General features: G+C 42.1%; 1 protein-coding gene across 2 annotated transcripts in view; it reads left to right on the top strand.

Moving 5' to 3' along the window:
* The window catches only part of CDH4 (cadherin 4), a 463,114-nt gene that overhangs the window by 266,521 nt on the left and 179,270 nt on the right, over positions 1–17,323 (top strand). The gene's annotated exons all lie outside the window — the stretch shown is intronic.

Genomic DNA, 17,323 nt, shown 5'->3' on the forward strand with positions numbered 1-17,323 from the left:
TGTGGGCTGTTGAGTAGTAGGTGAATAAAATTCATTAATCCTATAGTTGATTTCCTGCTTTGTCTGAGATGTTTAGTACTGCTTAGTTTGAAGCTCCCTTTTAAAGCAAAATGACCCGAGTGCTTTTCCAGTACCCAGAAATAAGAGATGACTTTCAGAAAGGAGGTAAACCATCACTAAAAAAATAGTCATGTGTCTGCTCCATGTTTCAGGTGTGAATTGCTTTTGGGGTAAATACTATCTTGAGAGCCAGTCTGCCTGGTAGATGTCAATCTAGATTTGGGAAACAAGATTATAGGGTGAACAGAGGCTGTTAATCACTGATGGTCACTGGAAACTGGTTGATGGACATGTACACCACCGCTCAGTCCCCATTGTGGCTTAAACATAAATGAAATTTAATGTAAAATTATGTATGATTGACAATTTATTAACTGTGGTCTAAAACCAGCAAATATGCTGGTGGGAGTGTTGTCTTTTCATTTCTCGGGTTTCCATGGCTGGCTTTTCCATAAACTGGAGCCTGAGACGTCTCTACGTGGCTCAGAAATACCAGCTTTCCAGTACATATAAATGAACAGTAAATCACAGGAGAAAGGAGGAGGTGTTTCAGAATATAAGCTTTCAACCCTTAAAGCTCATAGAGTTTGCGAGATAAGGGTTAGCTCATGAAGAAATATCCATTTGGTTCCTCAGAACAGCGAATGCAAGGGCTTGGCACAAGTCATCAATCATTGTCAAAAACAAGCAGTGCCACACAAGGACGAGAGGTGTGTGAAGTGAGCTGCAGAGCGCTATCTCACTGATTCCTCTTGCACCAACTGAGCATAGCTGAACGGGATATTGGTCCTTTGCTGCTTAAGCAGCCAGAAATAATAGGGTAGAGAGCTAACATATAATATCACCGCTCCACAGGGGTGTTGTGTAGCACAAGTACCCAAGGAGGAGGGCTGTGTAAACATATGACAGTGGTTTTAAACAAGACAGCCTGTATTTTTCTTTCTGAAACAGCTGCTTGGGGGGATCTTCCCCAGACGATTGCATTCCTCCCCACTACCTTTTCATTTTACAGCTTCAATCCCTTTGGTGCTCAAGGAAATAAGCAGCGCTCAAGCCAAGCGTGCTGCAGATAGGTGCCATGCAGGTGTCCTGCCCACGTGCACACAGAGGAGAGCACTGCAGCATTGCTTGCCCTGTTGCCCATCCCACCTTCCCATCTCTGTGCAGTGGTGGGGGCTCCTAGCACAGCTCCGGGACCTCATTTTCAGCACATGAGGACACAGACCACGTGTTTTGGGAGATGCATTCACAGGGGACAGTCCTGCAGAGAAGGACTTTCCTGTGGCAGCCAGGTTCAACAAAAAAAATGTTCTCATTTTTGTTTGATTTTTTATAAACATTCAGAAAGAACATTAACTGTGCAGATCTGAATCATCCTCATTCAGGGCTGGTGGTGTGGCTGGTTGGGGTTCAGTGAAGCTCAATGTCTGCCCCATCTTCCATGTAACGACCTGGTGGTGAGCTGCACACACCATGCCGACTGTACACTCGAGTCTGATGAGAGCTGTGGGAAATGGCCAAGTAGAATAACTTGCAGCATAATTAACTGACTTGTGCATGTAAGGGTAGTGACTAAGCATCAAGCAACACCTATGCTTGAGTGCAAAAAGAATCAAGGCCACAGATTTTGGTACTAAATATAGGATATCTTTAAAAGCCCAGGACCCTGATGTTTCATACTGACAAGATAAAGTTATTAATAGCTCAATGAGCATGAATCAGAAGGGCTCGCTGAAGTTCATCTCCACTTTTGGACAATTTTCAGTAACTAAATCAGATGACAGAGTATGAGCTCTTGCTAGTATTTACATGGAAAAAAAAAAAAAGAAAATAATAATCTGTTGTGGCACCCACATTTCAAACAGTGATATGTCCTTAGTACAAGACTTATTGGAAACTTCTGGACATTAAGAGTAATCAAAGCAACAACTTTAAGAGTAATCAAAGGAAGTCTCTTCAGACAAAGTGAGAGCAGTGACTGGTGAAGTTTTTGATGGTGTTCTATTTTTACAGGTTAGAAATTTTGTCATATTGGAGCTGCAGAGGATTCCTGCAGAGGATTGCTCATGATTCCTCTTTTCTTTGCTGGCTTTTCTTGTTACTTCTTTTTTGCCCAATGGGTCTGTGTGAGTGGTTCATACCTTTTGTTTTAAAGGTCAGAAATGTCATTAAAACTGTATGAATTACGGGCTGAATAAGATTTTTTTTGTTTCTCATTTCAACTTTTCTCAAGTTTTTTTATTGAAAAAAAGATAGAAGGTGGTTAATTTTAGTGGACCTTTTGGAGTGGTTGTATCTGGTAACAGATGTGACATTGCTGGTTGATGTACCATTTATTGTCACTGCAGGTATGGAGCAGGAGGGAAATTTAAGACAATTTCATATTTTCATGCAAAATTCTTCATGAAACTTGTGCCACTCTATCATATAATCTTTGTTAGGTCAATTCACTCATAATATTGTAGACATTAAAGGCAAAAAAGAAGAAAAATTTCCCTTGTAGGCTGAGTCAATTATATGAGCCATCCCTACACATGAATATTTTAATTGATTTAATGGAGTCTGTTGGTGCAAGTAAATTTTGTAGAAAATTCTGCTTTTTTCTATAAAGGGAGTCTTTTTTGTTGTTGCTTGGATGGTTGCTGGGGTGTTTTTCTTTCTTATCACATAGTAGAAAAGTGATGTGATTAATGAACAGCTTGAATTAATTGGAAAAAAACAAGATAAACAAGTGCCTGTTCTTCCTTATCTTTGCATACTAGCATAAATTGAGACCTGATCCACGCTGAATAATTAAAGAGTAAAAATTAAAACTTGTGGTCATAGCACTGCGGTATAAATGAATGCATATGTATTCTGTGAAAAGGTTTATTTTAGTAGTTAGAATAAACCTGAAGGTGTAATTTCATCACGTTACTAACGAAGTGTTTACATTGAGCTAGACATTACTGACAGCAGTAGCTGACAGTCCTTACTGAGGCCTGATCTTGAAAAAACTGCAAATGTGTGACTTGAAAGTGTTGAAGTGCTGCTACCCGCCTTGGTAACAGGACGTAAGAGCCAACGCAGCATCCTCCTGGGGTTGGTGCCAACTGCTCCCTCCACATCTGTAAGGAGAGGATGAGTCTGCAGCTCAAGTGTCTTCACCACTCTGTGGTACCTATTGGTAAACTGGGATCGTGGTCTTTTTAGACTGTTCATGTCTGTGGAGTTCATAAAAGAAGTGGGAATCAAGGTTTGGTAGGGCTTGCTTTGATACCATTCATCACGCTCATTTAACCTTTGAAATACATCAGCCAGTCGATGTTTCTTTTTCAACGGGTCAATAAATAAATAAAAATAAAATGACAACCTCATATCTGACTTTTATGTCTTCAGATGGCCTGAGTTTTTGATGTCAGCTTAAAACTCTCACAATTGAGCTGATGTGAAAGGGGACCAGGCAGCAACAAATATGGGCAGCACTAAGAAAACTTCCGTGGAATATGATATTTTTAAATCATATTTCCTCTAGCAATCACTTCAGAATGATAAGTAGTGAATGTCAGTGTGGATTTGGAAGAACAGAAAGTATCTGTTTACATGCAAAACTTTTTAATTAAAAAACAGATACAGAGCCAAGATATTTCCTACATTCATATTACTCCTCCTTGAGGGTTTATTGGTGTGCAGAGGAGGGTTCAGCACACAAGTCACGCTGTGTGCTGACACTGGGCTGAGGAAAACTGAGCTATCGGCCCTTTTTCCTTTCCAATTTCAACAATTTAGACATCTGTGGCAATTTCTGTTTTCCATCAGTCCAAGAAATTCTGTGCCATGAGTAGGACAGGATTTCTGCATAAGTGCTTGGACCTGAGCTGCCTGGTCAGTGTGTTGGGCTTGCGGAGATGAGAGCTGCTGGTCAACTTGGAGGGTGGGTTTTTAGGACCACTAAACGTTTTCAGATTTGATCATTTAATAGAAACATTATGACATTTCCAGAAATAGATTTCAGTCTTTTTGTAGAGTGGGGAAAAAGGTTGGTTGTGTTTGTCACATCCTTTGTTTTTTACAGAATTAGTTTTGATGGATGAAGTGGTGGCCGAGAGTTCTGAAGTTTGCAAGCAGTATTTGTTTATTGTGCTGTATATTCTTTTATGGTGGCAATTATTCAGTCATACAAATTAAAAAGTCACTTCTAAATCAACTTATTCCCAGATAGATCAAGTTTTTTCATAAAAAAAACCTAAACCACCTTAGATTAAAAACTCAGTATGAAGGCTTCCAACTACTGCATTCCTGATTGTATTACTCTTACCCCAGGGAGAAAGAATGTTTTATTCTTCAGGCACGGTCTGGATCTGTCTCTTCTGCTGAAGAACTGCCATCTTAGAGAGGTTCTTCAAAATGTTGACACCTGACCATTGACACTGGCTCAACACCCCTCGAACAGCCCCTGGGTGCAATAATGAGTGATTTTTATTCATTACCACGCTGGTTAACATTAGGAACAGCATTCAGTTTGGTACTCGGGGCGGGGGGGGGGGGGGCATTACTGTAATAAAAAGCAAGTTCTTCAGCCTCGTCCTATTGAGGGAATCAGGAAACGGCTTGCTTGCTAATCCGTGGTTTCAGCAGTACTTTTACTTCATCTAAAAATTCAGTATAGGAATTTCCCTAATAAAGGCCATATGCATATTTTTAAGTATGTTTTTGTACTTTTTTTAGAAAGGGCTTTCAGTTTATAGTTAATAGCATAGAGAAACATCTAGATGGGTAAAACAAATATAAATGTAATAGTTACAAGATCTACTAATAATTAAAATCCAAGGGGAGAGAAGACATGCAATAAATCAGAGTTTATATGAACCAGATGTTGTCTATTTTGAGCAGTGGTGGAATTCCATGTGGCTCTCAGGAGTGAGGCCGATGCTTTGTGGAAATGAAATACGCTTTTCTAACAGCATCTGCTTGCCTGTGTGTCTTGTGCCAGAATTCACACACCTCTGTCATTTGCTGCTTTTCAGCCTAAAGGTGGCCTCATTTTAGCCTTCTGCAGTTGGATACTTTATGGAGCTAGGTGGTTTCAAAAAGCTTTAAAATGGAGGAAGAAAGAATTTGTTTTCTGTAAGAGAATCTGCACAGGTAGTGGGATGCTGCTGGTGAAGAATCGCATCCTACTTCAAAGAAATGTGTCATTGTTGTAAGCATTTTGCAAAAACAGTTCTGTTTTAAAAGCAAAGTGGAAAAAAATCTGATATATCATGGCTGATGCTATCTGTGCTCAGGAGCAATTTGATCATAACCCTCTTTATATCTGTCTTTTCCTCTGCCTTGAAGTTCCCTACCTTAAAATGAATTTGTTCCTGAGACTACTCACTGGAGTAATCTAAACTGGTCTTTTCTATCAGTGACACACGTATAATGACATTTTACTGCTTGTCTTATCCAGCACGTCTGAGGAATCCTACTGCTAATTGCTGTATTATTAGCTGCCCGTGCAGCCCCGGGGAAAGCAGCAGCATTGGCACAGTTGGGGCTGCAGCGCGGCAGGATGGACCCGTTGGGGCTGCACGGGGGACGCATCCCTCCCGCAGGACATCCCTGCTCCCCCGGCCCCTGCCAGAGAGTGTGGGGAAACGGAGGGCAAGGTGGGCTCTGACTGACCGACGGCTCTGTGCGCGGGATGCTACCCGTAGCGGGTAAAATGCAAATTTTATTGCAGCAAGACAATGTTTTCCTTTTGGATTCTGGGTTTTGTGTGCTTTTGGAAAGCATTTGGCAGCCACAGCAAGTATGTTTACAAAAAGAGCAGAACTGGTAAAGTTCAGGTTCGTGTTTGGATTCAGCCCCAGCAAACTGAAGCTGAAGCTGTGCCAGACGTTTGAAGCTGCCAGACGACAGTTCATCTCAAACAGAAAGCTGAAGAGGGGGGAAGAAATTTGTCAAATGTATTCCATGTGGAATTTCAGGCAATTTAATTTGATTCACTACACTCTGAAATGTCTTGGACTTCCCTATTGTTTCTTTACTTTAACACTAAATTTGATACCTTCTGGGATCGTCAGTGCTTTGTGCTGAATTTGTCACGTTCTCTAATTTACTGGCTTTAGTCTCTCTCTGTTTTAATTGACGGTGCTGAGCCCTGCCAAAAGCACTCTGTTAAATTTAAGGTTGCTAGTTGGATCCTGAGGTGATTCTTCAGGCGAGGGGAGTGCTGCCGTTCTGTCAGAAACCGCTGTAGGAAGAAGGGGCAGAGGGGCTGAACGTGAAATAGGAAAGGGAAAACTACAATCCCCCTCATTCCTGTCTCCCCATCGGAAGCATCAGCAGCCGAGTGCCATGGCTGCGGGGATGCAGTTGTCAGGACATGGCCTGTGCAAGGGTGGCTGCAGAGACCCGGAAGTTTGTTTTTATTCAGTGATGACCAACACTGGGGACTGTAAAGCTGTGTTTTACTGTGGGTTTGCTTTTTCAGTTAATTTCTTGCTCTGTGGGTGAATTTCCTGTGAATTCAGTGGATGCTGGAGCCCGACCGTGGGGCAGGACGCTATGGCTGCAGCAAGGCAGCTCTGCCATCTCTCCACTTGCCTGCTTTTTATTACCCACTGAAGTGCAACTTGGGTATCGAGGCCACTTTTTTTTTTTCTCCTGCTCCCTCTGACCAAGTGCCACAAACAGAACCCAGAGCCTCCATCTGTAAATAAAACTCTGAATTTGTCCAAATGTCAAAGCAGTTGAGCCTGCCAGGTGCTAAACAGTGTTTTCTTCTACATAATATTAATATCTCTGAAGACTTGTGTAGACTACAGCTGCATTTTGCACAGGCAGACAAGCAGAGGTGCACAGCAGCTGCAAGTTAAATATAGCTTCCCTGCCTTAATTCCTACACATAACAAAATTTCTAATATTCTTGCCTGAACCATCTATTCGTTTACTGCATTGTGATTTGAGCCCCTGGATCAGTGCATGTTTGCTCGTGAGCCAGGCCAAGGAAGACGAGACAGTCAAGCCCAGAGTTGTCAGTGTTTACACGCAACTCAAGTCCGTGAGGAGTTCAGTGTCTTTACTGGTGTGTCTGATTTTTTAATATTTTTTTTTCCCTGACATGTGCAGCCTCTGTTTCTAGGTGTTGAGAGAGTGTTCGTTTTGAAGAGTGTGAGGAGAGAGGAGCCTGAGGCTATCTGACATGGCTACTGTTGGAGCATCTCTTTCAACTTCTTTTCCTAAGCTGCAAATGGCTTGTGTGCACTTGGTTTTATTCTCCCTAAAATCTTCCTGAAGCTCCCCATGTCTTCCAAATACAGTTCTGGAAAGCTGAAAAGAGATGTGTGAGAGAGAGGAACCCCCCCCCAGGGCCGCCAGGTTGCTGTCCGTGGGGCGGTGGGAGCTGGCAGGGATGGCTGCAGTCATGCAGGAGCTGCTTCCAATGCAGGAACGGTCCTGGTACCGGCATCCCATTGCTGCTTCCAATGCAGGAACGGTCCTGGTACCGGCATCCCATTGCTGCTTCCAATGCAGGAACGGTCCTGGTACCGGCATCCCATTGCTGCTTCCAATGCAGGAACGGTCCTGGTACCGGCATCCCATTGCTGCTTCCAATGCAGGAACGGTCCTGGTACCGGCATCCCATTGCTGCTTCCAATGCAGGAACGGTCCTGGTACCGGCATCCCATTGCTGCTTCCAATGCAAGAATGGTCCTGGTACCGGCAGGGCCAGGCTCTCCGTGCTGGGGAGAAGGTGCTTCGTGCAGCATACCTGAGATGCTTCTCAAACACAGCCCCAGCTTCCCAGTAGCCTCTCTGAGTGGTGCTCCTTGTAACAGGTGAGATGGGCGAGCAGCAGTTGTAACCTCGACGTTGCCCTACAATTATATAAGCTCCTCCCTTTATAATTATCACATTAAGCTCCCATAAAATCTGTAGGTTTTCCTCAAGAAATGCATAGTGATGTTTGAAATCTTTCCCCATGTAGGTAGTTTGACAAACATGAGAGCGTTGTGAAAATCATTAGCGCTAAGAGTAAAACCTCCAAATAAAGTGCCCTGGGATTTATTTACTCTGTGCTGTAGTAATAATAATTAAAACACATCCTACTGCAGGGAACTCCCACAACTTGCACTTTGATCTGAGGCTGAGAAACTCATTGATTAATCCATGGGGTCAATCAGTCCATCTTGTTTGGAGAGTTAATCATAGAAAGCCTGTGCACCAGCACCAAGAGTGAAACAGGTTTATTTACTGCTGCTTAATCAGAGAACCCAAACTCTCCTGTAGAGTGGTGAGAGGTTTGTTTCTACTTAGCCTTTAATTGCAAAATGATCTCATTAGTGCCATAGTGAATCTCAGTACTATCCTACAGATGCATGGAATTTAAAGAAGAGCAAAAAGCAAAAATGGTTGCCTGTAAAAACCCAGCATTTGCCAAAAAGTGTGTTGCGGTTTGTATTTGCAAGGTCACCCAAACCAAGCTTCTCTTTATTAGCCTTTTAATCCGAAGCTAAAACATCAGCTGCACATCCCAGTGGCTTTTGGTCTACCTTACTGTTAAGAACAGAGGACTGTCATACTGAAACTACTGTGAAAGGGTTTTTTATCTAAGGATAAAAATGCCTATTGAGAACAAGAATGGAAGCCAGCAGCATAGTTACTATGGCATTCACCGAAAAGGGTAATCCTCTGAGTTATCCCAGCTCAGAGTGGTGCTTTGCAGGGGACTTCAGACCATGTAAGTGTCCTTCTTACCAGCCTCTGGCATCAGTCCCTGGCTCACTTATTAGTTAATTTCTGAAATGTCTCAGCAGGGTAGCGAGAGAGTGACAGGATCTCAAATGGGCAGTGAAATCCCAAATACAGCAATTGTTGCCAAAGCAGGTGCTGGAACCCCAGAGGTGAGGTTGTACACCCACAGTTAAGCCCTGAGCTTAAAAATGTGGAAAGCAGTGGAAAAACGTCTTTAACATGGAGCATTAATAGATGCAAGTTCATGTTCCTCTGCTGAAGAAAAGGCTTGAATGTGAGTTCCACATCATGCAAATCCAATTCAAACCCTTTGAAACCTGGATGATATCTCTACCTTTGTGGTAGGAAACTTCTGGCTTGGATTTAGAAAATTGGGGGTGAAAAGACTCCTCTTAACCTAATGCTAAATACCAGGAGGAGAATAGAGGGGAATACTTCCTTTACTAATACTTGTTTCTAATCAGATAAAAATAAGTGACAGTGTAGGCAGAATCCCTCTACTAACTGCCAGAACATGTCGATTTATCAAATTTTTCCACTGTTGCTCTTTTTTGAGCTAGCCTCAGAGCTGACAGTGTATGTTTTACAGTGCAGCAAGGTAGATTGATTGATCCTAAATAGAAAAGCCTTTGGGGTCTCAAGCTGATGTTTTAGCTTTGGAAAAAAACTGAGTAAAGCATGTTAATGTAGAGAAAGGAGCCTCGTTTAATTGGACCAACTCCTGGCTTGCTGAAAATTAATGGCTGGCTGGCTGTTGCCAGAGTGATTCATCTTTTCTATCATGTTCTACAGTCCTTCTCTCCAGGGGTCTGTACTCCCCTCCAATTCCAATACCAAAAGTGAAATATACTTCTTCCCCTCCCCCCCCCTTAAAAACATGTATTTTAGTTGGATTGGCTTCCAGTAAATGAAAAATAGCACTGGTGGGAATAAGAAGGAGGCAGGCAGTGTCTGGGAATTGGGTTTTGTTTACTGTGGGGCTGGTTTTGTTTTGTTTGAATGGGATTTAGATCTTTTTTTAATGTACTCTCAACTCCTTATTGGTACTGGCCGACTGTACAGGTGACAGAATGACTTTCTAAAGGATCCTGATTTCAGTGTGTTGAAATGTATTGTTCCTTTTCATCTGGCCATGGAAACAGAAACCCTGTGTAAGCAAGAGCTGTTAAAAGTGAATATAAAGCTGGAAAAGGCATTGAAAGCATTCAGGTGGCTCTGGAAATGAAAAGATGACTTTTCCATGTAGTTCTATCAAGCCCGCAGAAATACTTCATTTTATTTTTTTTTTAATAAATTACTTGTGCATGAACAAGGCTTGCCCCATAAACCTTATGGGAGGCAGTCCTGGCTTTGTGAAAGCAAAACAGCCTGCAGATGAACTTGACTTCGTTAGTTCAAGCAGTGTGCGCCCAAAACCTACATGGATGATTTGATCGTGGAGGGGGTTGAGCTTTGGAGTTTAAAGTGGGGAAATTAAAAATGTGCTTTTAAATATGAAATACTTTTATGTGCCATTTGAAATCCAGCTGTCTTCTGCTGGAGGTAGATGGCTACTCGTTTGCTGATTCAGAGGCGTCACTGGTTGACTAGCACACGGAGTCATTTCTAACAAGCATATAATAGGTTGGGAATGTTGGGAATGTTGTATTATTGCTTATTCCGTATAGGAGGATTCACTGTAACTGAAGATTACAAGAAGATAAATAAAGAAAGATTTTGTTTAACATAAGATATGGTAAATTGTTATGGTAATTTATTATTATTCCACTAAGGCAAATATTAGCAGTCATAGCTCAGAGATCATAAATAATGCACTGGAAAATTGGATGTAATGTTTCACATTGGCCTGAGATATGGAAAATGGGTAAAATTGCAGCAGATTTCTGTACCATTAATTGCAAGAAAATAACATTAAGAACATGCTAAATCATGGCAAATATTTTCAGCAGGTGATAGACTGTGGGTCAGTTCATTAATTCTCCTAAGTCATTCCTTATTTTTGGGTTTTACTCCGAGAACACTTAATGAATAATCAATGCTTTGTGAAGCCGAGGGTGTGGGCATGCACATTTTTATATACATTCATATATCAACCAACATACATCCATTTATCTCCAACAGTTTTTTGTATCAAAGCATTTTCTTAAACTGTATACTCATAACCTTGGCCACAAGGGATATGTTTCTTAGACTCTGAAGTAGCTGTTTGAATTGCTGGTTTTACGTTTTACCAGTAGAGTTTGGTTGTCCCACAGTGCTATAAATATTAAATAAAGACACTAAGATTTTATTAGTGTAATATTTTTTATGGGGACATGGTTGAAAATGTAACCTATAAAATTAGTAATGGGAGGATGAAAATTGTACGTTGTTGCTATCGGGTTTTACGGCCATCAGTTTTTCCTATTTCTGCGTTGGGTTTTTTGTACAGAAGGAGTAGGGCTTTGAGTATTTTGTTAACTGCAAGAAGAAAATCTGGTTGTGTATTGTATGGTAGTATGGAGTTTACTGTAAGCAGGAATGGGACAGAAATAGGACTCCGGACTAATATTTAGCATTGCTGCAAGTGTAATGGCTCAAGTCAGGTTTTGTTTCCACAAAACACCGAAAGAGTAACATCTCTGGATTCTTTCAGAGTGGTCGAAAAACCTGTGGTACCTGGATACCTTCGTCCTTTTAGTGCAAGAGAAGCAAAATCCTCTTGCCACTCTTTGAGCATTAGCCTTTTGTAGACAAGATATTTTAGTCCCAGGACTCCACCATGTATTTACATTTGTTCATAGGACTCCGTTTTACAAAACAATTGTGATGACAAGTTGTGTGACATTTCTGAATGTTTTAACCCAGTGCCAATTTGGAAATACACCAGTGGTCCGTAGGAGTAAGAGCCTGCCTCTATTTGCTTTTTGAAGTGCCTGTAAAAATCCATTTTCCCTGTGTAAAGTTTTTCTCTCTTGTTAACCTGTGCGCGGGTGATGGAGGCAATGTCACCTGGCAGCTTGAATGAGAAACGGGGAGCCTGAATTTCAAGATTCAGATCCCAGCTTTGCCGGGGATTCCCACTGTGGCCGTGGGGAATTAACTTGACTGCAGTTTGTTCCCACTGCTGTAAAACAGTTTTCTCACAGAATTGCAGAGAGGTTGAGTGAACATAAAAAAAGATGCCTCGAAAATGTGGCCACGTAAAAGTTTATACCACATACTTACTTTCTCAAATAAATGAAGCTTTCCAATGAGGCACAGCGTGCTCTGTTTCACAGGAGCACTTAATGGAGAAACCAGTTTGCGAGAATGTAATGCACTCTCAGCGTGCCCGGGAATACGGACATTTTTTTGGTTAACTAAATGGTTTCATGCCTGTTACTAGACAGCAGATTCCTATCCACTAAGGAGCTGTTTGGGTTTTTTTTTAATTTCTGATGTGGTGACATGCAGAGCAGTGCTGGCCGGGACTGCCACCCCCCTGCAGAAGCCTCAGGAGGTGGGTGAGTGCAGACGTATGGGAGCACTGGGCCAAAAGTGCCAGGGCAGGAATAGAAGTGATTTGCTAAAGATCACACAGAAGGGACATTCCTCTACATGCTCAGGACTCTGCAGGTTACCTGAACATCTGAGATTTCCGAAGGTTACCGTTAAGCCATCCTCGTCTTAATGGTGTTGGCAGAACTGGCGCAAGGGATGGATTTGGCAGCTTAGGTTTATCACAGACGCGCCGGGTGTAAAGGGAGCTGTTCAAGGGACACAACTTGAAAAGCAGGTAGGATCCCACTGTAAGTAGTGGTGTGTATTTACTGCTTTGAAGTTCATCAGGAAGGAAACATCTTTGCAGTGATAATTCTTGAAACCACGGTGAAAAACAGAGTCCTGAAGGGACCCATATCCTGAACAGTGGGATGATGTCCTGCCAGGGGGTATATCCTAATAAATAAGTATTATCCCTCCTGCTCTTCCAGCCCTGTGCAGCTTGCTAGAGGGGGCACTTTTTAATGGACTAGGAGAAGTTACAGGAGAATCCAGAAGGATAAGGTTTAAAGTGAATTCTTTGGTTTATACCATTTATAGTCCTATTAAATTCAATGTATTTCTCAGACATTTGGGGGGCAAGGAAGTTCAGTGTATTCGTACATCTTTCAAGATCCTCGCTTGATCATTTGACTCTGTCCAGCCAGCTTAACAAGCTAAATAATAAAAGGGAACAATGCAAAACTTGTTGAATTTTTTTTTCAGCCTGTGTCTTTTTTGAAGAAACATACATTTTTTTCCTCAGATGCCCAGCAGTTTGCTGCAGCCTCCTGCAGCTTTTCTGCCCATCACTCAATACCTGTTTCAGCATATCAAATTGTTGTACTTCCTCCTTTCATAGAGAAGCAATTAAAAATGATGAGGGTAAAGGGTTAAACCTAAAAGCCTGCTAATGAGGGTGCCTTCCTGGTTTTCTTTTCATCAGGCATTTGATGCTGTTTTCAGCATAAGCTTTCGATAAGCATCACTGAACATTTTTCCAGAGTATATTAAAAAAAGTTTGCGGGTTTTTTTACCATCCTGTAAAAATGATAGATGTATGGCTCTGCTGTTTATCTGAAATCCTAATTACTGATGCTGCAGCTTTTGAATGTTAAATTCATGCAGTGTTCTTTAGACTTCAAACTGGTCAAAGAAAGATGGATTTGTGTCCATAGAGAGATCTAAGTCTGGTAAACAGAGCCAATGTTTGTGTGTTTATTTATTAAATTATTTTAAAGTCAAGAGTTGCATCAACTGCAAATTACATAGACTCAGAGCTTTCTAAAGGAAAAAAAAGAAAAAAAATGCAAAAGTTTTCTGCCATTGGATGAAATTTTAATTTGTTTCCATGAGAGCAAAGAGTAGAGGTAAGAGGTGGAATCTGAAAATACAGGTGAGATCTTTCCTTGAGCTATGTTATTTATTATAGAACAATGGTTTGGGGTTTATTTCCAAAACTATACCTATATATTTGGAAAAAAATATTATATGTATAGATGATGTGTGTGTGTGTATATATATTTTTACATATATATAACCATCCATCTCAGTAGTCATTTAACATCCCAGGGAATCATTTTCACAGGGCAGTGAGGAGGCTGAGCACAGGATTTCTAATGAGAGCCCTCGCAGCCGTGTGATGGAAGTGTGAGTGGTTCGTCTATACTGCGTTGCAGATGTGTTTTCTATGCCATGTATAAACAGCGCCTAGAGCAATGGCAGCTGCTCCACCTGACCGCAGCTGAGCACCGTGATCCCTGATGCTCAGCCCCCCATGAGCTTCTGAATCATCTCCCCTGTGCAGCTGAAATCTTCTGCAAAGCCGCTCCGGTGCGCCATGGCCAGTTGCTGCTGCTCCGGCAGCTGTGCAAGGCGTGGTGCCTCACAGTGGCTACCACTATGGAATCCATACATCCTTGAAGCCCTCCTCTGCTTGCAGCTCCTAAGGACTCTTCGGAGAGGAGCTGGATGTGTTAATTCATTTCTGAGCATTCTTCTACCTGTGCTACTTGAGAAGAGCAATGTGGGGCAGAGACATGGCTGGTTTAAAAAAATACAATTTCTCTCAGGATTTTCTCTGTCTGTAGTCAAGTTTGTTTTAAACTAATGGAAGTAATTAGTGAGTCACAGAGGGACTTTGTCTAAGAGGTAGCCATTTTTAGATAATGGAGCATAAAAGTCGACACAGTGACATATGACACCAGAGCAGCATATTGGAGCTACGCGCTGTGTCTTAAGCAGATGTTTAAGTACTTTCAGTATTGAAATCACAACGTACACATGTAGGAAGGGATCTTATTTTTATTTCTCTCAGACTACTAGTATACTTTAGGCCTTTCTTTTAATCTCAATAAAATCAGAGTAAGCGCTGAATTGTTTTTAATGTGCAGTCATTATCACTCCTTTCTCTCTTCTTCAGACGTCTTTTTGTATATGATATGTGGGTACTTCAGGATGTATGGATAGAACTCGCTTTTTGCATTGCCGTTGCAATGTAATGCCAAAAAGGCAGAGGAGTGCAATAATGCACCAACTGATGTACCTCATTTCTAACAGCGCTGATGGCGTGGAGATGAAAATAAATAACATATTAGCAGGGAGGCACTTGATGTGTTTGCACATATTTATTATAGCTGTGAATGCAGAGAGATTTGGAGGATTCCCAAGAGAAGAAGGATTTTTGCACGACAGGGTGGTTCCCAGGGGTGTGTGGGATCTCCCCTAGCATTACCAGCTGCCTCACGGTTCTCTGAGGCCATCCTGGTTCCTCCAGGTGTGCAGGGTTGGTTCTTGTAGGTGCCACCAAACCGTGTGTGTGTTTAACCTCTTTCAGTGCTTTCATGAATTCTTATTTTTCAAAGTAGTCTAAAAACTGTGCCTTTACTGTTAAAGGGAGCAGGGCCTGGTATGGGTCTGAGAACTAAGCTGGCGTTGCCCTTGTGGCCGGATCGATGGTAGCGCTGCAGAGTCTTGGGGCTAGTGTTGACCACGCGTTGTCTGCAGCAGCCTACTTAGAAGTGAAACCTCGTTTTGGGGGATAAGAAATTTTGGCCTTCAGGAGATGAGCTGTTATTGACCTCCAGGCCAGAGGGTTGGCTTGCTAGCATGGACTGGCAGCCCTCAGCACTGGCTGGGTTTGGGTGCCATGGCCCGGGCACTGCACAGCGTGCGGCACCTCAAGAAGGGTGCAAGCTCCAGCTTGGACATAGTGAAGTTGGAAACCTCAACACAATCATGTATTTTTTTTAAGTTTGGCTTCCAACTTGTACATCTGAGCTTTGACATTTGAGATAGTTCCTGGCTTTTCTGGAAACTGTGGAAGACTCAGTCTTGAGGCTTTCTTCTTTATTTATTTAACTGGATGAAAGTCTTCCTTCCCTCCAGTGGGAATGTCTGCCTGTGCTGTGACACTCAGCAGCTGAAAGCAAGGGTGCCAAGAGCTTTAAATTGTGGTCAGAGTAGCAATTATGTAATACCCTGTCCCTTAAAAAGTTGTGACCAAAGTTTCATTTAAACTTTCAGTAATGCAGGATATGGTAGTTGCTGTTACATTGAAAAATCTTTGTTATGCTCCTGGAGATAGAAAACAGAGATAACTGGTCAAGTGTCTCAAATAAAGCATGTCGGGTGCAATAGGTGTGGAGGTGACTTGCTGCAGCTGGAGCTACAACGAGAAGTAAAGGTAGGCAAACCCATTTTTGTTTGCCCTAGATTCCAAATTAAACAAGATTTTAATGATGTAGTCATTAAATAGATGTGACAATGAAATTGCTTAAAAGCATTACCTATGGGTTTTTTTATATACTAGATAACTTTATCCATCTTCTTTTATAAATCAAGGTGTGATATTTGGTGTTTGTGCCCAGTAATTGCTGCAGCATTAGGTAACAGTTCCCACCACACATAAAGAAGGACGAATGTGGTCTAAATAAATACGTAGCATGGAAAGGCTTTGTAAGTTGTACAGTTGCGACGTGATCACAGCACCCCGGTTGTGGAGAGGTGCCGTCTGGTGAAGGAGGGGATGGATTTTCCCTTCTTCCGCTACAGCCTGCTCTTCATTTCTCCACACTGTGAGGGTAACCAGGGGCTTTGGCAGCAGGCCTGTTGAGCAGTTCCCTGGCTGTTTTTCTCTTTCACCTGTGCCATCCCTTGGATATTTATATTTGAATCCAGATTCGTCCCTGATATGGCTCAAAGCAGCACTGCAAAATCAGTCAGCAATGGTAAGCGGTGAAGGGGGTGGCTGGGGTAAAACTGGCCGGGGAGCTCCTCTCACCTGGGTTGCCACTGCATCCTTTCTCCCACCACAGCCAGGCTAGCTAGGAGTATCTGACTTAGCCTTTCTTGTACAAAAATTAATTGCCTGCTGAAGCTGCATCAGGCTTGGACCAGCAGGTTTTCCTTCTCTCGGCGCAGGCTCGGAGCATTGCTGCTAAGCACTCAGAAGGCGCAGCATGAGAACCTATGTAACGATCCTAGCTAGAAAGCTGGATATCCATTCTCACTCACTTGAGATGTTTTTACGGGTACAATATGTTTTCCTTCACCACATGTGTGTTCCGCCCCGTGGATTACTCAAATGGCAGAAAGTGTTTTGTTTCCTATATGATTAGCTGCAGGTTGAGTTTCTATCAGATTTGTCAATTTTGTCATATAATAGTTTGGGTTTTTTACAGCCTAATGTATGTGACATGCTTCATAATGCCAATAAAAATAGTTTTCAAACTAGACTGTGAAAGAATTTGACCAAAAAACACCGAAAATAAAAATATCAGCAACTGGGGAGCTTTGATCTGACAGCGTAAGCTTTTAAATGACACGTAGTGATTTGTGAAGCAAAGTTTTACAGTTCCTCTTTGCAACAGCTCTAACGTGTGGGGGGGTTGGCCCGGGTGGGATTGCGGCTGTCACTGGGGGGGGGTCTGGTTCCAGTAGTGGATGCATTCTGCAAAACAGTTTAATTTTTTTGTTTGTTTTTACATTTCTGATAATGGAATTGTTATGGGCTTTTGAATTTCAGTTAAGAATGTGCAAA

The sequence above is a fragment of the Falco cherrug genome, chromosome 10, assembly GCF_023634085.1.
Source record: "Falco cherrug isolate bFalChe1 chromosome 10, bFalChe1.pri, whole genome shotgun sequence".
NCBI classification, from domain to species: Eukaryota; Metazoa; Chordata; class Aves; order Falconiformes; family Falconidae; genus Falco; species Falco cherrug.